This window comes from Microcaecilia unicolor, chromosome 2 (genome assembly GCF_901765095.1).
Source record: "Microcaecilia unicolor chromosome 2, aMicUni1.1, whole genome shotgun sequence".
NCBI lineage: Eukaryota > Metazoa > Chordata > Amphibia > Gymnophiona > Siphonopidae > Microcaecilia > Microcaecilia unicolor.
In genome coordinates this window covers 18,458,406-18,474,626 of record NC_044032.1, presented here as the reverse complement: position 1 = coordinate 18,474,626, position 16,221 = coordinate 18,458,406, and positions in this window count along the sequence as shown.

The window sequence follows — 16,221 nt, the reverse complement described above, 5'->3', positions numbered from 1 at the left end:
CCTTCCCAGCGCAGCCGTCATCCAGTACACTCAAAACAAAGTAAGGAAACCTATGAGCTGCTACAAGGAGGTTTAATAGACAAAAGTGGAAGTGCACCTATCTAGTCCACTGTAAGCAAGGAAGCCAATTGGGACAATCTAAGTTTCCCCTTCCCAGCGCAGCCGTCATCCCCGTTCACTCAAAACAAAACAAGGAAACCTATGAGCTGCTACAAGGAGGTTTAATAGACAAAAGTGGAAGTGCACCTATCTAGTCCACTTTAAGCAAGGAAGCCAATTGGGACAATCTAAGTTTCCCCTTCCCAACGCAGCCGTCATCCCCATTCACTCAAAACAAAACAAGGAAACCTATGAGCTGCTACAAGGAGGTTTAATAGACAAAAGTGGAAGTGCACCTATCTAGTCCACTTTAAGCAAGGAAGCCAATTGGGACAATCTAAGTTTCCCCTTCCCAGCGCAGCCGTCATCCAGTACACTCAAAACAAAGTAAGGAAACCTATGAGCTGCTACAAGGAGGTTTAATAGACAAAAGTGGAAGTGCACCTATCTAGTCCACTGTAAGCAAGGAAGCCAATTGGGACAATCTAAGTTTCCCCTTCCCTGCTCAGCCGTCATCCCCGTTCACTCAAAACAAAACAAGGAAACCTATGAGCTGCTACAAGGAGGTTTAATAGACAAAAGTGGAAGTGCACCTATCTAGTCCACTTTAAGCAAGGAAGCCAATTGGGACAATCTAAGTTTCCCCTTCCCAGCGCAGCCGTCATCCCCGTTCACTCAAAACAAAACAAGGAAACCTATGAGCTGCTACAAGGAGGTTTAATAGACAAAAGTGGAAGTGCACCTATCTAGTCCACTTTAAGCAAGGAAGCCAATTGGGACAATCTAAGTTTCCCCTTCCCAGCGCAGCCGTCATCCCCGTTCACTCAAAACAAAGTAAGGAAACCTATGAGCTGCTGCAAGGAGATTTAATAGACAGAAGTGGAAGTGCACCTATCTAGTCCACTGTAAGCAAGGAAGCCAATTAGGACAATTTAAGTTTCCCCTTCCCAGCACAGCCATCATCCAGTACACTCAAAACAAAGTAAGCAAACCTACGAGTTGTTGCATGGAGGTTTAATAGACAGGGGTAGCAGTGAGCCTATCTAGTCCACTGTAAGCACGGAAGCCAATTAGGACAATCTAAGTTTCCCCTTCCCAGCGCAGCCGTCATCCAGTACACTCAAACCAAAGCAAGCAAACCTATGAGTAGGGTTACCATTTTGTGTCCTCTGAAAAAGAGGACACATGTCACGCCCCCTACCCCGCCCCCGCCACGCCTCATGCCACGCCCCCTTCAGGTCGGGTTCCGCCACGCCCCCCCCCCGTCACATAGTCCCCTCCCCCCCTCACTTACTATCTAGCCCTGGTGGTCTAGTAGCGTCTTCTCTTCGGGGCAGGAAAGAGCCCCCTCTTTCCTGCCCGGAGCGCTGCCTGCCCTTGCCTGCTGCATCCTCCTCGGTATGGCTGGGGATTCAAAATGGCCACCGAGAGTTGAAGCGGCCTCGCGAGAGTTCAAATCTCGGCGGCCATTTTGAATCCCCAGCCAGACCGAGAAGGATGATAGACAGGGGAGGCAGCGCTCCGGGCAGGAAAGAGGGGGCTCTTTCCTGCCCCGAAGACGTCACTAGACCACCAGGGAACATGGTAAGGAAGGGGAGGGGATGGGAGACCAGGTCACGACCCACGGCGCCGATCGCGCGCCCACCGCACGCACGCGCCTGCCCGCACCCGCGCCCACGTTTGTCCAGAAATCCGGACAAACGTGGGCGCGGGCAAAATCCGCCGGACGCCCCGGACATGCCCTCAAAAAGAGGACATGTCCGGGGAAATCCGGACGTATGGTAACCCTACCTATGAGCTGCTGCAAAGACTTTTAATAGACAAAAGTGCCCTTCATCCACGATCTCTTCATCTCTCGTTCCCTTCAACTGCTCGCTCTAACTGAAACCTGGCTCTCTTCCCGGACGACTCGGCCTCAGTCGCGGCCCTTTGCCATGGAGGCTATCTCTTCTCCCACACTCCCCGCCCAGTTGGCTGCGGTGGAGGCGTCGGGCTACTACTTTCACCCTCCTGTAGTTTCCAACCCCTCCTCCTACCGCAGTCTCACTGCTTCTCATCCTTTGAAGCACACTCCATCCGGCTATTCTACCCATTGCCACTCAGAGTGGCAGTCATTTACCGCCCCCCTAATAAATCCCTCTCTTCCTTCCTCACCGATTTCGATGCCTGGCTTTCCGTGTTTCTTGAACCCTCATCTCCGTCACTCATTCTCGGAGACTTTAACATACACGTTGATGACAAATCCGACCCTCACGCGTCTCAATTCCTCACTCTAACATACTCCTTCAACCTCCAGCTATGCTCCACCGCCTCGACTCACCGAGACGGCCACTGTCTTGACCTCGTCCTCTCCTCCTCCGGCTCCCCCTCCAATTTCCACACTTCAGCTTTTCCTATCTCGGATCATCACCTGATCACCTTCACACTTCTTCACACCCCACCTCAGCCCCGTCCAACTCTAACCACTACCTCCAGGAATCTCCAGGCTATTGACCCTCCCACCTTATCCTCTTGTATCTCCAATCTCCTCCCCTCCATCTTGTCCTCCGAGTCTGTCGACAAGGCTGTCTCCGCATACAATACCACTCTCTCCTCTGCTCTGGACACCCTCGCTCCATCCACCTCCCGTCCCACAAAGCGTACTAATCCCCAGCCTTGGCTGACCCCTTGCATCCGCTACCTTCGTTCCTGCACCCGATCTGCCGAACGCCTCTGGAGGAAATCTCACACCCATTCAGATTTCCTTCACTTCAAATTCATGCTATCCTCCCTCCACTCTTCCCTATTCCTTGCCAAACAGGTCTATTACACCAAACTGACCAATTCTCTCAGCTCCAACCCCCGTCGTCTCTTCGCCACCCTAAACTCCCTCCTCAAAGTGCCCTCCGCTCCTACCCCCCCTCACTCTCCCCTCAATCACTGGCCGATTACTTCCGCGACAAGGTGCAAAAGATCAACCTTGAGTTCACTACCAAACCATCTCCTCCTTTTCACCCTTTAACCCTCGACCAACCAAGCCAGGCCTCTTTCTCCTCCTTTCCAGACATCACCGAGGAGGAAACCGCTCGCCTTCTTTCCTGCTCGAAAAGTACCACCTGTTCCTCTGATCCCATCCCCACCAACTTACTTAACACCATCTCTCATACTGTCACCCCGTCCATCTGTCATATCCTCAATCTCTCTCTCTCCACTGCAACTGTCCCTGACACCTTCAAGCACGCCGTAGTCACACCTCTCCTCAAAAAACCATCACTTGACCCTACCTGTCCCTCCAACTACTGCCCCATTTCCCTCCTACCCTTCCTCTCCAAAATACTTGACCGTGCCGTTCACAGCCGCTGCCTTGATTTTCTCTCCTCGCATGCCATCCTTGATCCACTTCAATCCGGTTTTCGCCCTCTACACTCGACAGAAACAGCACTCTCTAAAGTCTGTAATGACCTGTTCCTTGCCAAATCCAGAGGCCACTACTCCATCCTCATCCTCCTCGATCTATCCGCCGCTTTTGACACTGTCAATCATGATCTACTCCTTGCCACACTGTCCTCATTCGGGTTCCAGGGCTCTGTCCTCTCCTGGTTCTCCTCCTATCTCTCCCACCGCACCTTCAGAGTTCACTCCCATGGATCCTCCTCCACCCCCATCCCGCTATCTGTTGGCGTTCCCCAGGGATCTGTCCTTGGACCCCTTCTCTTCTCAATCTACACCTCTTCCTTGGGTTCCCTCATCTCAAGTTTAAGGAGAAATTTTTCCATCAAATAAAAGGGGTTGCGATGGGGGCTACAGTAGCCCCCACTATTGCATGTTTGTATATGGACCAGTTGGAGAAGCAGTATATATATACAAATAAATATTTTGAGGGTGTAGTCAAATGGCTGCGATATATAGATGATATTTTGGTAATATGGCAAGGGACAGAAGAAACTTTATCGAAATTGTTGGAAATTTTGAACACAGTTAGCCCCCATATTAAATTTGTGCATTGTATTGGTCGTCGAGAGGTGAATTTTTTAGACGTAAATATCCAATGGGATGATGGTAAATTCATTACCAAGATTCACCGTAAGGAAACTGATCGCAACGCAATACTGCATTACCGCAGCCACCACCCTTCTGCTTTAAAAAACAGTATACCATCGAGTCAACTACTTCGAGTCCGTAGGTTGTGTAGTTCTCGTAAAGAATATACTCATCAAGCTTTTCAGATGATTTCACGCTTTCAATGTAGAGGATATCCTGATAAAATTTTAAAAAAAGCGGCTAAGAGAGCGTTTAACAATCATAATGAATGGCAACCACTATGTGACAAACGGAAATATAAATCTGTAAAAAGTGATCCGTTGACTTGTGTGTTACCTTACACTAAGTCATCTAGTCAAATCATACAAATTATGAAACGTCACTGGCCCATATTGGGCATGCATAAGGTTTTCCAGCAATTCCCTCGTTTTGCTTTTTCTCGAGGTAGGAATTTAGGCGAACAACTGGCCAGGCATAACACCGCATGTAATGTAAGACATGAAGATTTTGGCCATGTGAGTTGTAATCGGTGTGTATATTGCAGTTATGCTATGCAAGTTAATGAAGTGAGTGTTCCTCATTCAGGGAAAATATATCGTCTGCAGGCTCATACTGATTGTAACACTGCAAATTGTGTGTATGGTATAAAATGTCCCTGCGAATTATGGTACATTGGATTAACTACTAAAAAGATTAAGGTTAGGATAGCACAGCACCTCAGTAATCTTCATACAAAACGAATGGAAGCCCCACTTGTTTCACATTGGGTAGATGTTAAACATGAAGTTCAGGATCTTCGTTTTGTAGTTTTGAGTCAAATTAGTCTTGAAAGGGGAGGAAATGTGCCTCGTATGTTATTGAGAAAAGAACAAAGGCTAATTTACCTTTGGAACACTGTAAGCCCTAATGGGTTAAACAAGGAAGTAGAGTGGTTAAACTTGTGAGAGGGTATTTAAACTCAGTCTCTTTGAAGCCTTGGTATGCGCATGTGTGGGCGTCTTTTGAGACGTAGCCACCGGCACATCCAGGATTGCTGAATGTTTGGCCACCTGTAGAGCCGGTAAGAGTTTACAATATTGGTTTTCAAAAGGGTTGAAATAATGTTTGTGAAATATAAATGTATGTTATTATTGTTGTTTACTCAGATTACTGACCCCTGAAGACGCAAATTTTGCGAAACACGATCGTGTAGGGTCTGTGCAAAACTATCTCAGTAAACAAATGAGAGGACAGCTTCAGAGAAGCAGTTTGAAATTGAAGGAAAAGATTCAACATTAGTTCCGTGAAGATTGGAGTCACGTTGAACGAAATTTTATGTATTAGACTGTCATAACAGCAAACAGTAAATCAGTTGTGGTTTACGTTGAAATATAAAATCTTGATCTAAGCCTGCTGTGGTGGGTAATTGACATGAATAATGGATTGACCTTCACACGGCTACAGAGAGTTTACAATCTGGTTACGAATGGATCAAGTGAAGATCGTAATGAAGAAAAGGTGCTTTGATTGACAGTGTAATTAACAAGTTTTACACCAACGTTGCTATTGAAAATAGTATATTTTGTTATGAGATTATAAGTGACACAATCATTCCGGGTATTGTAATGTTATAGTGTTTGATAATAAATTTTTGATATTAGTTTTAGAGATTTAAATTTGTGTGAGTGGATGAATGAATGATAGGTATATGGGGATTTTAGACAATAATTGTTAGGTTTATGAGATTAATTGATGTAATAAAGATGAATACAATTGTAACAGTTGTTGAGTATATTATATGAATTATATTATATCAGTTATTTCTAGAGAAGACTCATGCCTCTTACTGACCAATCTCCATATAAAATAAATCCTCAGCATTTGAAAGCTTAGACTCTCAGAACAGACTGTAAAACTCACAAGTTGAGAAGGTGAAGAGAACAAGGATTAAGGAAAAAACATGGAGAGCAAAGAAGGCCTAAACCTCAGGGTCTAAAGTTATAGAATACTCCTAAGGTCATCCTCAGTGTCCCAGACAGCAAGGTAAGAATAACTTACATATCTCATCATCAGCTTTGGAAGGGATCTTCTTACCATTGACAGCTGTGGGGGTAGACTCCCCTCCCCCCTGTCATAATGTGTGTAGTGCTTCAAAGTGGACCTGCTGTGTTTACAACTACATTCTACATTTAAAGCTAAGTTTTTTTTTTGTTTAAAGTTTTTATATATACTGATAATTTTATGCCAAGACTTTGAAGCACCTAATTGAAGTGGTCAAACTTAAAGATTACACCTTTTCACACAAGGCGGGGGCAGATTAGACAAACAACAACTCCAAATATTTTTAATGAAATAATTTTCTGTAGCCTATACAGTGGACCTCAGCAGCGATTCATCTGTTAAGAGCCAGAAATTTTCTTATCGCTGCTGAGGTCCACTGTACAGGCTACAGAAAATTGTTTCACTAAAAATATTTGGAGTTGTTGTTTGTCTAATCTGCCCCCGCTTTGTGTGAAAAGGTGTAATCTTTAAGTTTGACCACTTCAATTAGGTGCTTCAAAGTCTTGGCATAAAATTATCAACACGCTGGCTTGACAATAAAAGCAGCCTGCAATGGCTTTTGTCCTGGAATACTGCAGTTCAACTCTGCTTTACATGAACAGTACATGCCTGGAAGCTTTTATTCTGGCATCTCAAAATAACCTCTGGCAGTGACCTCATGAAAACATCCCAGTGAGCTATGCAGGAATTTCAAAGGAATGTCTTAAGTGAAGTCAAATATATTCCTGTGGTCATCATATCTCTAGAAATTAGATCCAGGCCAATCACAGATTAAGATGGAGGGAGTGGAGAAGTGGCCTAGTGGTTAGAGCACCTGTCTTGCAATCCAGAGGTGGCCAGTTCAAATCCCACTGCTGCTCCTTGTGATCTTCGGCAAGTCACTTAACCCTCCATTGCCTCAGGTACAAACTTAGATTGTGAGCCCTCCTGGGACAGAGAAATATCCAGTGTACCTGAATGTAACTCACCTTGAGCTACTACTGAAAAAGGTGTGAGCAACATCTAAATAAATAAGGTGTTATCATGACTGAAAGGTCACCAAACAGGACTATTACACCCAATTGACTAATTCCCTCAGCTCTAACCCTCGTCGTATCTTCACCACCCTTAACTCCCTCCTCAAAGTGCCCTCCGCTCCCATCCCCCCCTCACTCTCACCTCAATCACTGGCTGACTACTTCCGCGACAAGGTGCAGAAGATCAACCTCGAATTCACCACCAAACCATCTCCTCCTCTTCACCCTATAACCCACTCCCTTAACCAACCAACCCAGGCCTCCTTCTCCTCTTTTCCTGATATCACCGAAGAGGAAACCGCCTATCTCCTCTCCTCCTCGAAATGCACCACCTGTTCCTCAGACCCCATCCCCACCAACTTACTTAACACCATCACTCCTACTGTCACCCCCCATCTGTCATATCCTCAACCTCTCTCTCTCCACTGCAACTGTCCCTGACACTTTCAAACAGCTGTAGTCACACCACTCCTCAAAAAAACATCACTTGACCCTACCTGTCCCTCCAACTACCGCCCCATTTCCCTCCTACCCTTCCTCTCCAAGATACTTGAACACACCGTTCACAGCCGCTGCCTTGATTTTCTCTTCTCTCATGCCATCCTCGATCCGCTTCAATCCGGCTTTCGCCCCCTACACTCGACAGAAACGGCACTATCTAAAGTCTGCAATGACCTGTTTCTTGCCAAATCCAAAGGTCACTACTCCATCCTCATCCTCCTCGACCTATCCACCGCTTTTGACACTGTCAATCACAACCTACTTCTCGCCACACTGTCCTCATTTGGGTTCCAGGGCTCTGTCCTCTCCTGGTTCTCCTCTTATCTCTCCCACCGTACCTTCAGAGTACATTCTCATGGTTCTTCCTCCACCCCCATTCCGCTCTCTGTTGGAGTTCCTCAGGGATCTGTCCTTGGACCCCTTCTTTTTTCAATCTATACCTCTTCCCTGGGCTCCCTAATCTCTCATGGTTTCCAATATCATCTTTATGCTGATGACACCCAGCTTTATCTCTCCACACCAGACATCACTGCAGAAACCCAGACCAAAGTATCGGCCTGTTTATCCGACATTGCTACTTGGATGTCCAACCGCCACTTGAAACTGAACATGGCCAAGACCGAGCTTATTGTCTTCCTTCCCAAACCCACTTCTCCTCTCCCTCCACTCTCTATCTCAGTTGATAACACCCTCATCGTTCCAGTCTCATCTGCCTGCAACCTCGGAGTCATCTTCGACTCCTCCATCTCCTTCTCTGCGCATATCCAGCAGATTGCCAAGACCTGCCGCTTCTTCCTCTATAACATTAGCAAAATTTGCCCTTTCCTCTCGGAGCACACACCTGAACTCTCATCCACTCTCTCATTACCTCTCGCTTTGACTACTGCAACCTACTCCTCACTGGCCTCCCACTTTGCCATCTATCCCCCCTTCAGTCCATTCAGAACTCTACTGCACGTCTTATCTTCCACCTGGACCGATATACTCATATCACCCCTCTCCTCAAGTCACTTCACTATAGAAGTGTCCAACATCCTTTGAATCTACAGGACATTCAAAGGATGTTGGACACTTCTATAGTGTAATAGTTGCTTACCATTTTCCTCAGATGTTCCCTCTGTGGAAGCAATTCCAGTAATCACCACTGTATGTTTAGCACTCTGGAAATAATTTGTGTCCTTATTAGCTGACCTTCATTGTAACTCCCTCTTCACTAATAAACAACAAGAATACAAGCTAGATGTCCATCGCCCGATGAAAATATATAAGAAAATAAGAATAACCATACTGGGTCAGACCAATGGTCTATCTAGCTCAGTATCCTGCTTCTAATAGTGGACAATCTAGGTCACAAGTACCTGGCAGAAACCCAATTAGTAGCAACATTCCATGCTACCAATCCATGCAGTAGGTTCCCCTAATATCCATCTCAATAATAGACTATGGAATTTTCCTCCAGGAACTTGTCCAAACCTTTTTAAAACTAAGATACGCTGACTAATGTTACCACATCCTCCAGCAGCGAATTCCAGAGCTGAACTATTCTTTAAGTTTAATAGACAGGAGCAGTGGCATAGCCACAGGTGGGCCTGGATGGGCCAGGGCCCACCTATTTAGGGCTCAGGCCCATCCAACAGTAGTACACGTTAAGCGGTAGCTGGTGGGGATCCCAAGCTTGGCCAGCTGAAGACTTCCCCCTGATGGTAATGAAAACACTACTCTCTATGATACCAGCATCTTCTCATTCTCAGTTTTCAGCGCATGCCTGCTGCAGACCGCCAAGGTAGAAAGAAGCATTTTCCCGCCAGCTGAGATATTGTTTTGGTGGTTGTTGGGGGGAGGGAGAACACTTGGTGCCCACCCACTTCTTGTCTAGACCCACCTAAAATCTGTTGTCTGGCTAGGCCCCTGGACAGGAGACCAAGTGAAGTCAAAACGTTGAAATCGATTAGGTTTGTCTAAATTTCCCCTTTCCTGCGCAGCCATCATCCCTGTACACTCAAAGCAAAGCAAGTAAACCTATGAGCTGCTGCATCCAAGTTGTGGTTCTTTATTGCTGGTAGCATTTTTATTAATCTCACTATATCTTCAAACATGCTGACTTGTGCATCTGCTGTCTGGAATTTTGGAAGATAGAAATAAGGAAATAAAAATTAAATTTTGGATGTACTCTGTAGAAGTTGTTGTTTACTTTTGCAATGTGAGAAAAATAATTTATTCAGCACATTATTTAAAACAGGGGCGTATCTGGACTCTGGCGGTAGGGGGGGGCCAGAGGGAGGGGGCACATTTTAGCCCCCCCCCCCGGCGCCACCGATCCCCCCCCGCCATTTCCGGACCCCCCCGCCACTGCTAGGCCCCCCCCTCGCCACCAATGACACTCTCCACCCCCTCCCGCCGCCGCCAACCCTCCCCCACTGCTGTCACTTACCTTTGCTGGCGGGGGACCCCAACCCCCCCGCCAGCCGAGGTCCTCTCTTCCATGCAGGCTGCGCCGCTGCAAGTTGCAATGCTTCCTGTTCTTCTGAGTCTGACGTCCTGCACGTACAACGCGCAGGACGTCAGACTGAATTCCAAATTCTGAGTCTGACGTTCTGCACGTTGTACGTGCAGGACGTCAGACTCAGAAGAACAGGAAGCGTTGCAACTTGCATCCTGCACGGAAGAGAGGACTTCGGCTGGCGGGGGCTTGGGGTCCCCCGCCAGCAAAGATCGGCGACGGGTTGGTGGCGGGCGGGCGGGAGGGAGGGGGAGGTGGAGAGGGTCTGTGGTAGGGGGGTCCAGGGCGAAATCTGCGGGGGCCCAGGCCCCTGTGGCCTCATGCAGATACGCCCCTGATTTAAAATAGGCCTGACACGGCCGCGTTTCACCCTCCTAATGTGCTGCTGCTGCTGCTTCTCAGGAGGGGAGTTGTTTTAGTTCAGTAGGTTGGAATTGGTTTTACTGCACCACTGGGTTGTTATATGCCAGCCCCCTGATGCAGCCCTTTAGGAGGGTGAAACGTGGCCGTGTGTCGGGCCTATTTTAAATAATGTGGTGAATAAATTATTTTTCTCAACATTGCCATTGGCAATTCACATCTTTTTTATATTCTGTGCTGGATCTTGAAAATCACCTGCTTATTTGTTTTCTTGTTTCCTGTAATAAGCTCTTTCAGAGCACATGTCCAGTTCTCTGTGTCTTATGGAATTCTTTCTATTGGCTTGCCTTGTTCTTTGTGCATGCTGGGCTAGTTCCCCCCCCCCCCCCCCCCCACACACTTTCTGTATCCATCAGGCTGTAAGAGTTAGTCTGCAGCATGTCTCCTCTGTGAACGGAAACTGCCTATTCTGTATTCTGTTGTATTGTATGATCCCTTCTAGCTACTACGACTCTATCAAGATTTCATCACTATCAAACATATAAACGGCGAGTGACCGTACTCACTCGCAAATGCGCAGTAGAGACTTCCCTCTCTGTCCCGCCCCCGCGTCAATACGTGATGACGGGGGGGGGGGGGGGGGGCGGGACAGAGAGGGAAACTGCGCCGCCGAGGTTGCTACCGCTCCCCCCCCCACTCGGAGTCGCCGCCGCCACCCCTCCACCCGGCCCGGGCCCTCTCTTCCCTTCTGAACTTACACATCCATTCGCCGAATGCAGCAACGCACATCAGCTGAGCTGCAGTGAGCCCTTCCTTCTTTGCCTGTGGCCCCGCCCTCCTGTGACGTAACGTCAGCGAGGGTGGGACACACACAGGCAGAGAAGGAAGGGGCAGCTCAGGTGATGTGCGTTGCTGCGTTCGGCGAATGGATCTGTAAGTTCAGAAGTGAAGAGAGGGCCCGGGCCAGGTGGAGGGGTGGCGGCGGCGGTGACGACTTCGAGGGGGTGGGGAGCGGTGGCGACTTCGCGGGGGGGAGGGGAGCGGTGGTGACCACGGGGGGAGGAAAACCTCAATACCAGCCCGTTTTTACGGGCTCAACGGCTAGTCAAACATATAAATGGCAAGTGACCGACTCACCTGCAAATGCACAGTAGAGAGTTCCCTCTCTGTCCTGCCCTCGCGTCAAGACACGATGACGTCAGAGGGTGGAACAGAGAGGGAAACGGAGTCAGACTGTTGGACGCTGCCGCTGGAGCCTGGAAACGAACATCGCGTGCATCAACCTCCACCCTCCCCCCCATCCCCGCCGCCGCTCCCGCCCCCCTCCGTATCGAGCCCCCTGCACTGACCTGACAGCGCCTCTCACCTCCCTGTGGAAGCGCTGCAGGCAGCAGCAGAGCGATCTGCTGCTGCCTGCAGCACTTTCACACAGAGGTGAGAGGCGCTGTCAGGTCAGTGCAGGGGGCCCGGCACGGAGGGGGGGAGGGAGCGGCGGCGAGGAGGGTAGCTGGAAATCTCGCCCGTTTTAACGGGCTTAACGGCTAGTAAAAGTATAAACAGCATTACGCTCAGCGTGTTGTTGAATTTCTTCCAGCTTCTCTCTTGCATGGAAAGAGCTGGTTGCGAACAGACTCCCAGTTTTCAAGGCAAAAACTCTTGACCAGCAGATCTGAACTGTAAGTTATTTTTCCTTGTTTAATTACTACAGTAAAGAAGATTTGGGTTCAAGAGTTGTGAGTCTTCTCATAGTGATGTTCTAGACCAGTTTAAAATGCACGCCAGTCACTCCGTGAGAGGGCTGATCAGCGAATGAACAGGGTGGTAAGGGAAAGAGGGTGGGATTGGTTACAATCAAAGCAGTTTACATATTACATACAGGTACCTATTTTGTACTTGGGACAATGGAGGCAGTGTTGCCAGGTGGGCGGTTTTACCGCCCAATTGGGCGGTTTTCCGCGACCCGCCGCGGGAAAGTTTTGCCCGCGGTGTGTCGCGGTTTTTTGGGCTTCTTTTTTTTCTTTTCCGCGGTTTTTCGGGCGTTTTTTTTCGGCCGCGGGGGGCGGGGTTAGTGATGTTTTGGGCGGGGTTAGTGACGTTTTGGGCGGGGCCGATGACGTGGGAGGCGGGGCCGGTGACGGGGAGGCGGGGCCGGTGACGGCGGGGGCGGGGTTGATGACGGCGGGGGCGGGGTTGATGACGGCGGGGGCGGGGGGTGATGACGCGGGGGTGGGGGTGTCAGGGGCAGGGTTTGAGTTTGGGCGGGTTTTAGGCTGTTTTTACGCTGGATTGGGTGGGAAAAAAATTTTCCACCTGGCAACACTGAATGGAGGGATCAGTGATTTACCCAGCATGCAGTGGGAACAACCCAGGAGGTAAGAGAAAAAAGCACTGCAAGCAGGGGAGATAATAAATGGCAAAACCCAGGATAGATAAAGGGAAGAAAGGCAGGGTAAAGAAGATGAGGGCTGGTGGAGGGGGAGTACAATAGGTGGCAATGGAGAGTCTTGAGAGTAGGTGAAAGAGAGGACTTGTAGACTGGGGAGGAGTAAAAAAGAGGGGGGAATGAGAGAACTGGAAAGTGAGAGTGGGATATAGAAAGCTGAATTGAGAAGAATAAAATTTACCTAAGGATGGGTACAGAGGTAAGTGAGAGAATTTGAGAAAAAGATACACAAGGAAGGTCATTTTTTAGAGAGAGAGGGAAATGTAGGGAAGGAGGGAAAGAGAAAGGACGTAGGAAAAGATTGACCAAGGGGAAAGTAGAAAAAAAAAGAAGAGTCCAGGACCTCTCTGATTAGAAGAAAAGAAGAAAAAAAAGGAAACAATTAGACAAGAGAGATACTGGAAAAGTATTTTGTTTAAGTTTTTAGTCACTGGAATGTACATTTCGTATATCTTTGTATTTTGCTCAGTACAGGAAGAATTTTTGTTTTCTTCTACAGTACTGCACTGCATGCTATATACCAGCTTGCAGTTTCTGTGTTGGAATCTGTCATAATCTGGCTTCTTAGAGTTCAAAGTTCAGATTTTGGTTGCACGCTTCTATTTTTAATAGAGGAAAGTGTCTGGAAGACCTAGGAAGAGGTTGAGTGGCAGTGTACAGAAACAGAGTAATAGGAAGGTGGCTAGGGGGTAAGAAAAATAAGGGCCTAGAAGTCACGGTTGAGTGACAGGAAAGGAACTGGAGGATTATGGGTTAAGTGTAAGACGAGAATAAGCTGGGAAGAGAGGCCTGCTGCTGAAGGCTGTAGCAGCCAAGAAGAGGTGGCATCGCCAGGCAGAAGTGAGTGGGATTTTCCCCAGACTGCCAGGGACATCTCCAGGTAGCCCAGAAGTGGAGGAGGGGGTGTGTGCTAGGGCAGATTTCTATTTTCTGCAGAGACTGGGAGGGGAATTGAGGTGGGTCAGATCTGATGTGAGTTGAACCAGGCACCGGCTGATATACAGGTCGTTGCTACATTGAACTTGGTACAAAGTTAGGGCAGCCTTTTAGTTTTAAGTAGTGAGGGAGAAAGGGATGTGGCTGATCATGTTGGGGGGGGGGGCACTGGGGAAATTCTTTTTTTGATATCGTGGGCTTGGGGGAGGGAACTGGGTCAGGTCATTTTGGGGGATGGGAGGGACACTATTTAGTGGGGCAGAAAGGAAAGAGATGGAGCCGATGCTGACCATGGGGGCTTTACGCCAGCTTCATATCTGACAGTAGATTTTTGGCATTGAGCTCCTGCAGTAGGCATCAATGCACAGCCTCTTTAACATGTATTTTAATATGCTGTGCTCCATTTACTGCTGGAGTAAACCTCAGTACAGAAACCTTAACATGCGACAGCCATTAACAAACAGGTAAGCTGCTCATTAAGGGCATGCTTTAGCCCTGTTCTGACCTGGTTTTACAGCCTGCCTCACTGACACAGCACTAACACAGACTATTACTGTGGATTCTTTTGGATTCGTATTAGGTAAATGAGACTTTTATTAGAGGTTCATTATTGTCTAAGATACACAATGATTAAGAAATATACACAATGATTAAGCTATATAACTGAAAATAAACAATACCTATCTATAGTTAAAAAGAAACAATCATTATATCACTGGTCCCTACATCAAAGCAATGCTAAGAGTTTCTAGACCAGGAAAAGCAATATACCAACATACATCACTGGTCCTTACATCATCCAGCCTTTTTACATCAGCTGAGAGAAGCCCCTTTTTCAGCAAAGCCGGAGTCTCATGACCAGGAGTCTGTTTCTATGCAATGCGTCCATCCATAGATGAGCTTCTGGTTTCACTGTAAGAGGCCCCCCTTTTTTATTAGGCTTAGAACTCATGTTCAGAGCTAAGGAAAATTACAGAATGCGTGAGAATTTCTCTGTTTAGGTAAACAAGCCATAATGTGGGAATGTGGTCACATGTTTCTCAGTCCAGGTGGCCAGTCTGAACTCGAAACAGGCTCCATCTCTCCCTTCACATACCAAATTAATTAGAGCTGTGTCTTATCTTTCACATAAACAGAATAATCAATCATTTGAATGAGCGAGTGCACTGCCGGTCACTCAGATTTGAAAAGCAATCTCTAAAATCCTTTTTATTACAAGCCCGCAGTAGCTTTCTGCATCGACCCGTAAGTTAGGAGCAATATCAGGAAATACTTTTTCACAGAAAGGGTGGTGGATGCCTGGAATGCCCTCCTGGGGGAGGCTGTGAATACAGAAACAGTGGCAGAATTCAAGAACGTGTGGAATAAACTGAAGATCACTATATAGAAATATCAAATTAAAACAAAACTTAAATGATCTCATCGCTGGAGTGAGCCTTAAGGGCAGCTCCAGAGGTTGAGAAGTAAGACCAGTGCTGGGCAGATTTCTACAGTCTCTGCCCTAACATTATTTGTATGTGCTCTGTTCATACAGAATAAGAAAGCCATCCACCCCACACTTGTTTAAGTGAATAGAAACATGCTAATAATAATTTTTTTAAGTACCTTTTTTTTTCTTCTAAGCAGAATGTCCAAATTTCCTGGGGAGTGAACATCTCCAGGAGTCACCATTATGGAGTTATTGGAAATGAATGGATAGGAGGATGGGTGAGAATCCCATGATGTTTCACAATATTCTTGTTATGTCTGTGTCATCAATTCACATGTTTTTGTTCATGTAGGAAAGTATTCTCAGTGGAGAAGGGTAATTAGTGGGGTCCCGCAGGGGACTGTGTTGGGACCGCTGCTTTTTAACATATTTAGAAATGACCTAGAGATGGGAGTAACTAGTGAGGTAATTAAATTCGCAGATGACACAAAATTATTCAGGGTCATCGAGTCGCAGGAGGAGTGTGAAAGATTACAGGAGGACCTCGCGAGACTGGGGGATTGGGCGTGCAAGTAGCAGATGAAGTTCAATGTTGACAAGTGCAAAGTGATGCATGTGGGTAAGAGGAACCCGAATTACAGCTATGTCATGCAAGGTTCCGCGTTAGGAGTTACGGACCTAGAAGGGATCTGGGAGTCATCGTGGATAAGACGTTAAAAACTTCTGCTCAGTGTGCTGCGGCGACTAAGAAAGCGCACAGAATGTTGGGTATTATTTATTTATTTATTTATTGCACTTGTATCCCACATTTTCCCACCTATTTGCAGGCTCAATGTGGCTTACAGAGACCTGTAATGGCATCGCCATTTCAGGGTAG